The 13,293-nt window shown below is 47.3% G+C and overlaps 1 pseudogene; it reads right to left on the reverse strand.

Moving 5' to 3' along the window:
* Positions 1 to 1,654: 1,654 nt before the first annotated feature.
* LOC120839929 overlaps positions 1,655 to 13,293 on the reverse strand; it is a 32,908-nt pseudogene continuing 21,269 nt past the window's right edge.

Below are 13,293 nucleotides of genomic sequence, written 5' to 3' on the forward strand. Positions count from 1 at the left end.
GTCGAGGTGTGTTGCTGTTTGCTAGCTCTCTCGTTTTATTGTCCCAAAGTTTCGGAATGGCCCGTACGAAGCAGACCGCCCGCAAGAGCACGTGAGGAAAAGCACCGCGCAAGCAGCTTGCTACCAAGGCTGCCCGGAAGAGTGCTCCTGCAACCGGTGGAGTCAAGAAGCCGCATCGCTACAGGCCAGGCACGGTCGCGCTGCTTGAGATTTGTCGTTACCAGAAGTTGACTGAGCTGCTCATCCGCAAGCTGCCCTTCCCGAGGCTAGTGCTTGAGATCGTGCAAGATTTCAAGACGGACCTCCGTTTCCAGAGCTCGGCTGTAATGGCCCTGCAGGAGGCCAGCGAGGCCTACTTGGTCAGTCTCTTCAAAGACACCAACCTTTGTGCCATCCACGCCAAGCGAGTAACCATCATGCCTAAGGACATCCAGCTGGCTCGTATTGGGAGAGAGCACAGCGTCAGCCCGTAGCTTCCGCAAGCAATCCTTTCATAGGGGAACCTCTCCTTAATGCAAAAAAAACAGTGAGTGTGCAAGTGCGCTGGTGATAATTCATCATATTGTGACACCTGAGATCGGAGTGCGAAAAAATTAAGGAACTTTCAAGTAGAAGGAAAAAAACAAAAGATAATGTCTCAAAACATTATGACGTTCTCCTCTTTTGCCTTTTACTTCGACTTGAAAATTTAATTGTTCCGCATCACAGACTCAAGTGCTACATTATGGTTAATTTCACTCCTAATATTTTAAACCTCCTCGCTTGTGTTGACCAACCGAGAAGTAGCGAGAGTTCAAAAAGCTATGGGAAAGCCGCTACCAGAACAATAGAAGCGATGCGTCGTCTGCTCAGGTTTCTGACAAGAGCCCAGGTAGCACACAAACGTTGGACCTACATTGGGCCAACAATGACAAACACTGGCTCCAGACGTTGGTCCAACATAGGCATTCTGGCCAAGTGCAACTTCCAATGTTGGCCCAGCCATTTGGCACTTACGTTGGGCCATCGTTCAACCAGTATTTCAACCATCATTGGCACCAACGTTGGGCCATCGTTCAACCAATGTTCCAGCCATCATTGGCACCAACGTTGGGCCATCGTTCATCAAATGTTCCAGCCATCATTGGCACCAACGTTGGGCCATTGTTCAGCCCTCATTCCAGCAACCATTGGCACCAATGTTGGGCCATCGTTCATCCACCATTCCAGCCATCATTGGCACCAATGTTGGGCCATCGTTCAACCAGTATTCCAGCCATTACTGGTTATCTGCACTAATTCAATGGCTATGCCATCATATGTAAACAATTGCTCATTAATTGGCTATGCCATTATTGGCAGCCAAGCAAATTCATTGGCTGTCCCAATATAGGTGCCACATGCTTACTATGCAATGGCAATGTATTTAAATTTTGGCTATTCCTACGTTGGGTTCTAAGAACCCTTGTCCTGTTTAACATTAGCAGCCCACTGCATCGAAAACACTCCGGGCACCAATGACAAGATCCGCCTATGCTTTGTCCATGCACTATTTTATCTGGCGTGCAAATGACTAATTCAGGATCAATTAATATTTTTTTCTGAACGTTTAATTTAAAGGGAGGAGGGGCTTATGCCCAGTCTTGAAGAGGGCCTTAGAGAGGGTGCTGGGGGAGCCTTGGGCCTGGGGAGCCATTGTCGCCTCAAAGCGTCGCTTACGGCCGCCTCCCCGGTCACAAGAGCCGGGCAGCCGCTTGACAACCATTTTCTTTGCAGTTCACTCTTCAATTTTGAGTTTTTCACTGATGGCACCCACAAAAAGATCTAAAGTTCAAAGATCAATGCTTTCAAACCTACATTGGTCTTAGTAAAGCACATTGGTTGCAAGTACCGCATAGTTCTGAAAGATTATGTCCATCTAAATTAGAGGCATAAACTTTTGAGCTTATCGAGCAACCCGAAGTGTTTGAACTGAGAAAAACAGCAAACTCACGAATCTACATGATCCAAATGGTGTCCAATGGAATTGAGTTCGACTGCTCATTGCAACTATGCAGGTAAGCTCATGTAGCCAGCATAAGACCGAAAAACTGCAGGACCATATACTCCGTTCACCCTTAAGCTGACAGGGGACAATGAGCTAGCTCGAGCTCCTTGCTTTGCAGAATGTCTTTCTAGTGCGAGCGCTCGTGCCACAAAAGCCCGTTTCAGAGCTGCGGTCTCGTGCCGTAGCCTTCGCTTCAATGTCAGCTTCAGCGTGAATGGAGTATAGAGAGTGATATTTCAAAATTGCTGCTTTGGTGCCTATTTTGCAGCAAATTTAAGGCACAAAATTTAAAAAAAGGAACTCCAGCAGTCTATCTCGTATCCGAAAGTAAGTGTAAGCATAAAAGAATTTGGAAGGCGGCTGACACTAGTGTAATCTGTGTATTAGCGAGCGTATCCCTCGCTTTGTCAGGAACTAGTTCTCAAAATCCCAGGCGAGCGACTATGGAATATTGGCCATTGAATAGGAATGTATTTCGCCCCGTTCCTCGTCTTTTTTCTCAGGTCCCTCGTCTTGCGATGTTCATATCATCCTAGAACACGCGTTATCCTAACGAGAACAGCATACCACCCTCATAGCGCTATGGCGTCTAAAATCGCATCGGCAAGGAGCCCTGCACACCGGAAAACTCGCGGGTCATAGTCGTGGGCAGGTTCCCCAAATTTAAAAACCTCCGTGAACCATTTGTGGCTCTGCCCACCTCCCACCCTACTGACACGGATTTAGTACCTGTGGTAATAATTTATTGTTACTTTAAAGGCAGTGAACCCAGGATTTCTGAGCAGATTTTGAGATGGCTTCGTATATATTTCAGAAAGGTTTCGGAATAAATTTTGAGATTTCATAGTAGACATCGAGAACAGTTTCCGGTAACATTTGGCGATAACGAGTGCTATAAGCATTTCATGCTTAAAATCTTGCAGTAAAATCTAGCAAATGAGATAGTTCGGTTAGTTCTCGTACACATAAGAACTATTTGGCCCAAACAGCAGCCAAAATTTGGGGGAGGGGGGTTGTGGAAGAGGGTGATGTTTGTTACATTGCGTTAAAATTGGATACAACGCCCAAAAATATGTTTAGGCATCTATTGGGAGTCGAAATACATTCAAAGCTTCACAGTAGCAGCAAATATCAGTTACGCTGGGAATTTCAGTATTACCTAGAGCCAGAGTGCAAAAACCCATCTGAACAAATGGCCTCTTCCCCTTCTTGCCATACAGGCTGTATTGTACTTGGACTGGGAGGGTCATGATGGCCTTCATGATGTTCGCTACCACTTCTGTCGGCTTGTCGCCGCCCATGTTGATGAGCCGCTTCTTTTGCAGAAAAAAAACAAAAATAACCATGAAAAAACTGAAAAAGGACGCAGCATTGCCAAGGCAAATTAAAAATCTCTTCCTATGAGTAAAACTGCACGAAAGCTCAAAGCTTTCGAAATCAGAGGCAATGGTGCCATTCAAGCAATTTGAGCATAGTAATAAGTGCTGTGCTAACTCAAGCATCAAGATTCATTCATGAATTGTAGGTGCAATGAGGACCAAAGTTAAACAAACACAAGGACACATGGCCGGCACTCCCTACAGCATTGGCTGCTGGAGCCCACGTAGGCTGCTCGGCGCAGATGCAGTTAAGTGCAAGAGACGGTGCATGGTTGAGCGTCGTCTGCTACTGCTCTCACTGCGTCTGTTTAGCTGTCTCTGCACAGATGCAGTGAGCACCAGAGGCACTGAATGTGGAGTGTCATCTGCTACTGAAGCGTACTTCGCCTGCATTGGGCAACCCCTTGCCCCAGCAACTCTCATGGCGCGGTGCGCCAGCCATGCGTCTGCCTGGCACATAAAATTTTTGAACGCAAAAACCCAAACCAAGTACTGTATTTATTTGAATATAAGTCAACCCTTTTTCGGAAATGTTGTCAAAAATTAGGGGTTGACTTATAAACATGACCAAAGAATTTCGACCTACATTTGTGACCACCAAACTTTGCGACGAGGGCATGGAGCTATCGAATCACCGAGCCCGCGTCGCCCTAGAGCTGCGGCGCTTCTTGTTTCAAAAAGCTCTTAGTGCACGAAAACAACCAAAACAACAGCCCCAACTGCCACCCCAAACCCCCGGCCGCGGTGGCCGCCACTCTGGCACACATCCCTTGGGCGTCAAGTTTTGCATTCACCTGTAGCGTTACCCTGGCTGGGCTAGGGGGAAGGGGAGGGAGAGGAACGCGATGCACCTTGCTCTTCATTCCTCTCCTTCGCAAATGCGCTCAAAAAAACTTGAGGTTACTTTAGCTCGTTGCTTGCAGCGTCTCGCGTCTTTGAATTTGGTCTTTCCTCGCTTCGCCCGTCTCCACCTTCTCGTCATTTTACAACGGTGTCAGTGAGGTATTGTTGTGAATTTGTGAGGATGTCTACCAAGCTGATGAAGCTTCGGACGACGATGACGTGTTCGGAAGTTCTGACGATGATTAAGTTTTTGGCAACGCCCTGCGATGTAGCCGAGAGTGCTGTAAATAAAGGTTTGCTTCTTTTTTCCCCCTAATTTCCCCTGTCCCTAAAAGAAAATAAAAAAGGTTGACCTATATTCGCGGAAAACAAACAGCGCAAGGACAAGGACAGAGTAGAAGGTGGTAGACACACACAGCGCTGACTTACAACTGAGCTTTATTGGCACTGACAACATGTATAAATACACAATTTGCCCGGCCCAAAAGCTTTTGGGCCGGGCAAATTGTGTATTTATACATGTTGTCAGTGCCAATAAAGCTCAGTTGTAAGTCAGCGCTGTGTGTGTCTACCACCTTCTACTCTGTCCTTGTCCTTGCGCTGTTTGTTTTCCGCTAATATGAATGACCAACTAGCCCAATCGTCAACACTACTGACCTATGTTCGAATTATTTATTGTTCTCGGTGGGTTCAATAAATAGTGGTCGACCTATTTTCGAGTAACTACGGTAGTGTTTCGCCAGCATTTGCCGTGATTTTACCTCCTGCCATTTACCTTGACTACAATTGGTATACATGAGGAGAGCGCATGCAACATTCACTCATTGCATGCTTCTTGGTGCTTGGGAATTTAACAAGGTAGGCGAGGGTGAAACAAGCGTCTGACTTAGTTCCGCACTTCGGCCGCAGGAGGGCAGTACAGCTGCCGCCAAGATCCACTTGGATAACAAAACGAAACTAGAGAGTGCGTCAAAATTAAAGGGTTTTTCCAAATAGAAAAACTTGGGGGACACTATATTAGCCTTATGAGTAAGACTCAATAGCGGTAATGGGTCCCTTCAGCAGCCCTCTTGCGCATTCAGACACTGACACTGTTCCTCTTTCACAATCACAAACGCGTTATTGCACAAGGCCTTCCTTTAACCACCTAATTGCTGATGATGGTATACCTCGTCACGCCAACTTCTGACCGCAACTGGTGATGACAAGACATACCGTCATAACACATTTGTCGAAAAGAAAGTACATTCCGTAATTTTATTTACGGGGTAAAACGACAGTTTTCTCGTTTCTCAATGTCTCAAATATGTTCTAGGGCATTTCTACTTTGTTTTAGTTTGAATCCACCGTGAATTATCGCAATCTTAGCAGACAGAGAGCAATGCTGTGTACTTAAAAAAATGGTGACCGTGGTACAGTCTGCTACAGTTAGAATGAACAAGCTATTGCCAGTTTCTTTTTTTTTTCTCGAATAATTTAAAGGCTGCCACTAAAACTTCTAGTATAATGAATAGCACTCATTTGGAGCTTCAACTAAAGCGGTAAAATTTTGTGCTCCTCAATATTACGTTTGAGTAAAATACCAAAAGGCGCAAATGTTGTTTCTGATAACAGTGTCGCCCTCTGTACCTCATCTACATGTTGCTGCATGCATGGCAATTAAGTGATACACTGCTCCTCCACCCGATTCGGAGTCTAGAGGCGATGAATGGCCTGTCAAATTAGGGGAAGAATATCTGCACTTAACTGTGAGATCCATAGATGAAAACGTAACTAACTATCAGAGCTTCTCCCTTGCATGAGATTGAATTTGCGTCGGCATTGACAACGCACCCCCCGCTCCACCGAGATTGCCGTTTTAAAGCGAGCCCTGGAATACCTACAGATTCGGCTGCCTATAATTAACACCTCATATAATTAACAAACAAATATTTTGTGTAAAAATTAGGCGCTCGTAGGCGAGGTAACCGAACCTTTTAAAATATGGCTCATCAGTACAGTTTCGATCAGAAAAGAATGCCCTGAAACAGTATGTGCTCGAAAAAATTCCACAGTTTTTGGGCATTTTTTGGAAGGCTAATCGGCAGCTAAAGGGTTAACCGAGTAGCAAGAATGTGCCTGAGTGACCTAGAGGTAGCGTGTCTGACTTGTGATCCCCCCGCAGGGGACACTTGTGAAAGCAGGTGTTTGGAGAGTGGCGTCTCCACGGACCCTGAGCCATGCGGGTTCGCCCGCCCACATATGGCTGTGCGTGGCTTTCCCGTGTCTGGGGAAAAGGGCATCCTAGTGGCTGAGCCAAGCCCGGGGTAGGTTTGGACCCTTCGGGGCCCCCCGGGCGAGGCAGTACAGCACTTCGGCACCCGCTTCCCGTCGACTGGAGTCCTGGCTTGGCCCGACCAGGATGATTCAGCCTCGTCGCCACTTCTACTATCCCCTCCTTTCTTTCATCCTTGTCTTCTTTTCACTCTTCTCATTTCCCTTCTTTCCTTTTTCAACTTCTTTGGCGGCAAGGGCTAACCCTGGGTGGTGACAGATACTCTCGTCCAGATCCACACTTGGTTATAGTTTCTGGGTAGCGCTAATAGAGTAATGCTTCCAGCAAAGCCATATTTGTTATGGGGTGTTACCTATTTCCTCGTTGGGCTCCGTGGTAGGTGGCGCGCCACGGATTCCGAACACTCCTTGCCCTCTTATGGCGCCCCTCTCTTCCAAACTCCGTTCGGGGCAAGCCGTTAAAAGGCGCTGCCCTGAACACAAGACTTGAAAAAGAACCAGAGGTAGTAAACTTCACGAAGTTTTTCGTTGTTCATTCCCTCGATGAACAGAAACCTGGGTCAAAGCTTTCACCGTTTGTTTTAGCCAAAGTACTTGAACTCCTTGTAGGGTTTTCCTACAACCCTAAAAAACTCCACTCAGGAGACCTCCTAGTTGAGATGAATAACAAAAAGCAAAGTGAAGCGCTTCTCAAGCTGAACACCATACTTGATTGAAAGTGTCGGTGAGTCCTCACCGCACACTGAAGACCATCCGTGGAGTCCTCTCTGAGGACGACTTCCTTCACACTGGTGAGGAAGAGCTTGAGGGACTCCAAGGTGCCGGTGTTGTCGCCGTAAAATGGATTATGTTCAAAAAAGATGGTGAAGAAATCCCTTCAAAACACGTCATCGTTACATTTGAGAGGCATACGCTACCACAAACAATCAAGGCTGGATACCTGAACTGCCACATCCGCCCTTTTGTCCCCAACCCCCAGCGGTGTTTCCGTTGCCAGCGTTTTGGTCACGGAACCCGCAGCTGTCGAGGGAAGGAGACTTGTGCAAAGTGTGGCAGTCCGGGTCACATCTCTGACAATTGTGAGAATGTGGCCCACTGCATTAATTGCGATGGACCACACTCCACCTACTATCGTGGCTGTCCCATATGAAAGCAAGAGAAGGAAATCATTGCCATTAAAGCCAAAGAGAATATCAGCTATAAGGAAGCAAAGAAAAGGTGTTCCTTCATGTCGAAGGGATCATACGCCGACGTGGCACGGAGGGGCCTTGTGCCACGCTCGGAGTCGAGGGCTATCCAGGTCTCACCTGAGGTTCTGGAGGCAGCCCTCAGAGCCCCAACCCCCCAGCTAGGGCAGCAGTGCCCCCCTCTTCATAAAGGGAATGCACATGCTGCTTCGCTGGTTCTAGACAGGCCGGCCAATTCCGCATCTGTGCGCACATCGCGGTCCTCTCCCGGGGAGAGGGGCCTAAACTCCCGCCCGACCTCCTCAGAGAGGACCTCCTCTTCGAAAGAGCGGCACAACCCTCGTGCCGCTCCCCCAGTACCCAAGGGGCCGGAGGAGGCAGAGTTGAAAGACACTCTGCCCAGCACCTCCGGTGCCTCTTCGGCTGGTCGTGGTCGGGGCAAGCCACCCCGTGCAACGAGCCAGCCAAAACCTTCAGGTAAAGGCTCGCCTCCAGAAATAGAGGCGATGGATGATACCGCTGAGTCACCCACTCTTGCATCCGACGAGGGTGACATGGAGTGGCAGACTTTGAAGTCTAAAGGGAAAAAACCAGTGGTCCCTCCCAAATAACCATTAATTTCATACTCTCAATTTTTTCATTTCCTCTCTCTTTTTAATTTTACACTTCACCTTTTTAGATAAATGAAGAATTTGCATTTTATGCAGTGGAACTGTCGTGGTCTTTTACCCATTATTGATAACGTTAACTATTTTATGAATGATCTTCGGCCTATTGCCCTCGCGTTACAAGAAACTCGTCTCCAAGCTCGTCATACACAGATTTTAAGGCGTCATCAAGTTTTTCGTAAAGATCGTGTTAATTCCACTTCTGGGGGCGTGGCAGTGATTGTGCAGAGCGGGGTTGCCTGCTCCGAGGTCCCACTGTGCACCCCACTGGAAGCCGTAGCGGTACGTCTTCTTTCAGACCGCCTTATAACGGTTGTCTCTATTTATTTGCCTCAGAATGTTCCCCTGCATCTCTCTGAGCTCCAGGGACTCGTGGGACAACTTCCTCAACCCTTTTTAATTTTAGGTGATTTTAATGCCCATCATCCTATGTGGGGCAGTACTCGTCTCTACTCTCGAGGCAGATTAATTGAGCGGTTTTTACTATCATCTAAAATATGTCTTTTTAATAGGAGGGAGCCTACATTCTTTAGTTCAGCTCACAATTCATTTACATCTATTGATTTATCTATTGCATCACCTTCATTACTGCCTTCTTTTTCTTGGCAGGTTCTTAATAACCCTTTTGGGTGTGACCACTTTCCTATTACTTTAAACAGCGACATTTGTCTTCCCACTCTGTTAAAACGAATGCCTCGGTGGAAGTTAGACAAAGCCGATTGGTCTCTTTTTAAGTTAAACTCCACGCTGGATGCATCCTTGTTTTCCTCCATGACTGCGGATGAAGCAACGTTGTATGTGACAGAGCAGATAATTAACGCCGCTTAGCAGTCAATCCTCCAGACTACCGGTAATCTGCCTCGTAAGTGCAAACCTTGGTGGAATAAGGAATGTGCCATGACGTGCACGGAGCAAAATAAGGCATGGGGCAAGTTCAGGCGGTATCCCACCTCAAGAAACCTGGTGTAGTTTAGAAAACGAAAAGCTAAAGCGCAGTGGACCCGTAAGCGATCGAAACGGAAAACCTGGATTAAATATGTGTCATCTCTGAGCAGTTTTGTAACTGCTAAGGAGGTCTGGGATAGATTCAAGAGAATCCAAGGGGACTACAGGGGGTTTACGATTCCCGTTTTCAATCCTCCATCTGCTTCACTGAAAGATACGGCTAACGTCCTTGGGAGTACTTTTATTCTGTGTCCAGCTCCTTTAATTATTCTGATTCCTTCAAGTTGGTTAAATGACGTGCAGAGCAGCATAATATAGTTCCAACGGGATCAAACGCTGCATCTTATAATCAGCCCTTCACACAGTACGAGCTAAAGAGTGCCCTTGATATAAAAAAACTCTCTGCTTCTGGACCCGATGGACTACATTACGAGATGCTGCGTAATCTCTCTCCAGAATCTCTCGAATCCCCTTCTTAATTTCTTCAATTCATTGCGGAAAAGGGCTAGCTTTCCAGCAGCTTGGAAACGGGCACACATTATCCCTCTCCTGAAGCCGGGTAAGGATCCATCTTTGCCCTCTAGTTACCGTCCGATCGCTTTAACCAGCTGCCTGGTGAAAACATATGAAAGATTGATTAACAGGCGGCTGGTGTACATTCTAGAAAATGAAAGCATTTTGGATAACAATCAGTGCGGGTTCCTCCGAGGACGATCCACCTTGGATCATTTGGTGTGCCTAGAAACGGCCATACGTGAAGCATTCGTGAATAGGCAGAACTGTGTGTCAGTCTTTTTTGACTTAGAAAAGGCCTATGATACAGCATGGCGATATGGCATTTTCCAAGACCTTTATGGCTACGGAATTCGTGGGGTATGTTGCAGTGCATAAAAGATTTTTTGACTGACAGGTTATTTCAGGTCAGATTAGGAACTGTTTTGTCAGATCCTTTCGTTCAAGAAAATGGGGTTCCCCAGGGAGGTATCCTGAGTGTTACACTTTTTGTAATCAAAATGAATTCTCTCGCTCAGGTTTTGCCACCGTCCATTACATACTCACTTTATGTTGACGATATCCAAATCTCAGCATCGTCGTGCAATCTATGGAGCTGGGAGCGCCAGCTACAGCTTGCCATAAATAAGCTTGCTAAGTGGGCGGACGAAAATGGTTTCAAGTTTTCTCCCGGGAAAAGTGTTTGTGTCCCATTTTCTTTACGCCATGGTCTATCACTGGATCCATCCCTAAAACTGCAAAGAACCTGCATCCCTGCCAGGAAAGAGCACAAGTTTTTAGGTGTTACCTTTGACAAATAGCTCAATTATATTGCTCACCTCAAGTCACTCAAAGAAAAATGTCTCAAAACTGTGAATATTCTGAATGTCTTATCCCACAAAACTTGAGGATCTGAAAGAAAATGCCTTATACGGCTGTACAACGCTCTTCGATCCCGTCTCGACTATGGGGCTCCAGTTTACGGTTCTGCACGACCGTTCGCGCTCAAGATGTTGGATCCAGTCCGTCACCTTGGACTGCGACTCGCAACAGGTGCTTTTCGGACGTCGCCCGTCCTCAGCCTGTATGCTGAATCGAATGAGATGTCACTCGAGAAAAGACGCCATCATCTAAGCTTATCTTATTACTACAAGGTGCTTGCTAACCGTAATCATCCAACCTACCACTCCCTACAAAAATCTAGATTTTGCCGCCTTTTTGAGAATAGGCCAAGCATTGTGAGGCCCTTGAGTTTCCGAGTAGAGCAGTTATGTTCCTCACTTGATCTGTGTTTGAACGAAGTTTATCTTTTGCAGAATGTAGACTGTGTTGCCCCCTGGGACATAGTGCCAGTTGCTTGTGACTGGGCTCTCGCAAGGTTTAATAAACATAGCGTCTCCGCCCTTATCATGCAACAGGAATTTTCTGAGCTTGAGAAGAAGTATGAAGGTTACACTCATTTTTACACCGATGGCGCCAAGACGTCGTCATTTGTTGGCAGCGCCGTGCATTCTGATTGTTTTATTAAAGTGAAATGCCTAAATGCTTTCTCTACCATTTTTACAGCTGAAGTTTATGCAATATCTATGGCCTTAGATTATATTCTCCGGGCTAAAATAAACAGGCTGTCCTATTTGTAGACTCTCGGAGTGCGGTTACCGCAATATGCTCCTTTAGAGTTACTAAGAATGCGCTGGTGCAGCAACTTCAAAATAAGCTTAGTAAAGCGGTACATGCAGGCCTTCATATAAAATTGTGTCGGGTGCCGAGTCATATGGGAATAAAAGGTAATGAAGAAGCAGACAGACTCGCTACATCCTCAGGTAATCTTCCCCCGTCTCACGCCTGTTTGGCACACCAAGACATTAAACCTATAACAAAGTCACCCCGCAGGGGGCACCTGTGAAAGCAGGTGTTTGGAGAGTGGCGTCTCCACGGACCCCGAGCCCCGCAGGGGGCGCCTGCATTTTAGGTACTAGGTGCTTGGTGAGTTGCGTCACCACGGACCCCAGCTACGTGGGCCACCATACCCGCACGCAGGGGGCACCTACTTTGGTAGGTGCTTGGTGAGTGGCGTCCCTACGAACCCCAAGCCATGTGGGTTCGCCCACCCACGTCTGGCTGTGCGTGGCGTACCCGTGTCCGGGGAAAAGGGGACCCTGGTGGTTGAGCTGAGCCCGGGGTATGTTTGGACCCTTTGGGGCCCCCCGGGCGAGGCAATACACCGTTTCGACCTCTGCTTCTCGTAGACGGGTGTCCTGGCTTGGCCCGACCAGGATGATTCAGTCAGTCGCCTCTTCTACCCTCTTCTTCCTTCTTTCACTTTTCCTCCCACCTCTTTCTCTTTTCTTCTACACTCTCTTCCTTCCTTTTTCACCTTAGGTGGCAAGGGCCAACCTTGAGTGGAAACAGGTCCTCTCCCTGCAACCGCACTAGGGTATACTGCCCGGGCAGCACTGGTGGAGTAATTGTGTCAGCCGAGCCTTTCATGCGATGGCACATTACCTACCCCCTTGTTGGGCTCCGTGGTGGGCGGTGCACCCGGGCACTGAACTTTCCTCCCATCTCATATGGGTCTGCGCAACAAAAACCTTGATCGGCCTCTGAAAAGAGGTCGCACCAAAGCTGAAGTCACTCTTGAAACATCCATTGTACCTGGAAAATTTCCAAAATTTCTTGTCTTGCATTCTGAAGAGGAAAAACCACTTTCTGAACTGTCCCCTTTCCTGGTCGCCAAGGTACTGGAAGGAATCGTTGGAAAGGATTACTTTGCAAAAAAGATGTCGTCCGGTGACCTTCTAGTTGAGATCAACACCAAAAAGCAAAGCGAGGCCCTTCTTTCTCTCAATGCTGTGTTTGACTATAAAGTATGTTACTCCACACCATAAACTTAATACTGTTCAAGGAGTTATTTCAGAAGACGACCTAATGGACTCATCTGACGAGGAACTTGTCGAAGGCCTTTCAGACCAAGGAGTAGTAGCTGCTCGACGCATCACCCTTCTTCGTGAGGGCGTGGAGCAGAAAACAAGACTTGTTATACTGACTTTTGACGCCACTACACTTCCAGAGACCATAAAAGCAGGCTACATCCAGTGCCGTGCTCGCCCCTATGTGCCGAACCCTCGCGGTGCTTTAAGTGCCAAAGGTTCGGCCATGGGTCACGGAGCTGCCGAGGAAGTGATACCTGCGCGAAGTGCTCCAGTAAAGAGCATGTCGCTGACTGTTGCGAGAACGATCCAAGATGTGTCCACTGTGAAGGTCGTCATCCAGCTTACTCACGCTCTTCTCGGAAATGGAAAGAAGAAAAAGAAATATTGACTCTGAAGACCAGAGGAAACATCTCCTACCATGAGGCAAAAAAACTGTTTTTCCTTCTTATCAAAAGCAGGATATGCCGAGGTCGTGTGCAGGGGACCCGCACGGCCTATGATGGCGTCGGCGGGAACACAGACTCCTCCAGAAGGAGTGTGTGTCAC

The sequence above is a fragment of the Ixodes scapularis genome, unplaced genomic scaffold (assembly GCF_016920785.2).
Source record: "Ixodes scapularis isolate PalLabHiFi unplaced genomic scaffold, ASM1692078v2 ptg000712l_1__unscaffolded, whole genome shotgun sequence".
Classification (NCBI taxonomy): Eukaryota; Metazoa; Arthropoda; class Arachnida; order Ixodida; family Ixodidae; genus Ixodes; species Ixodes scapularis.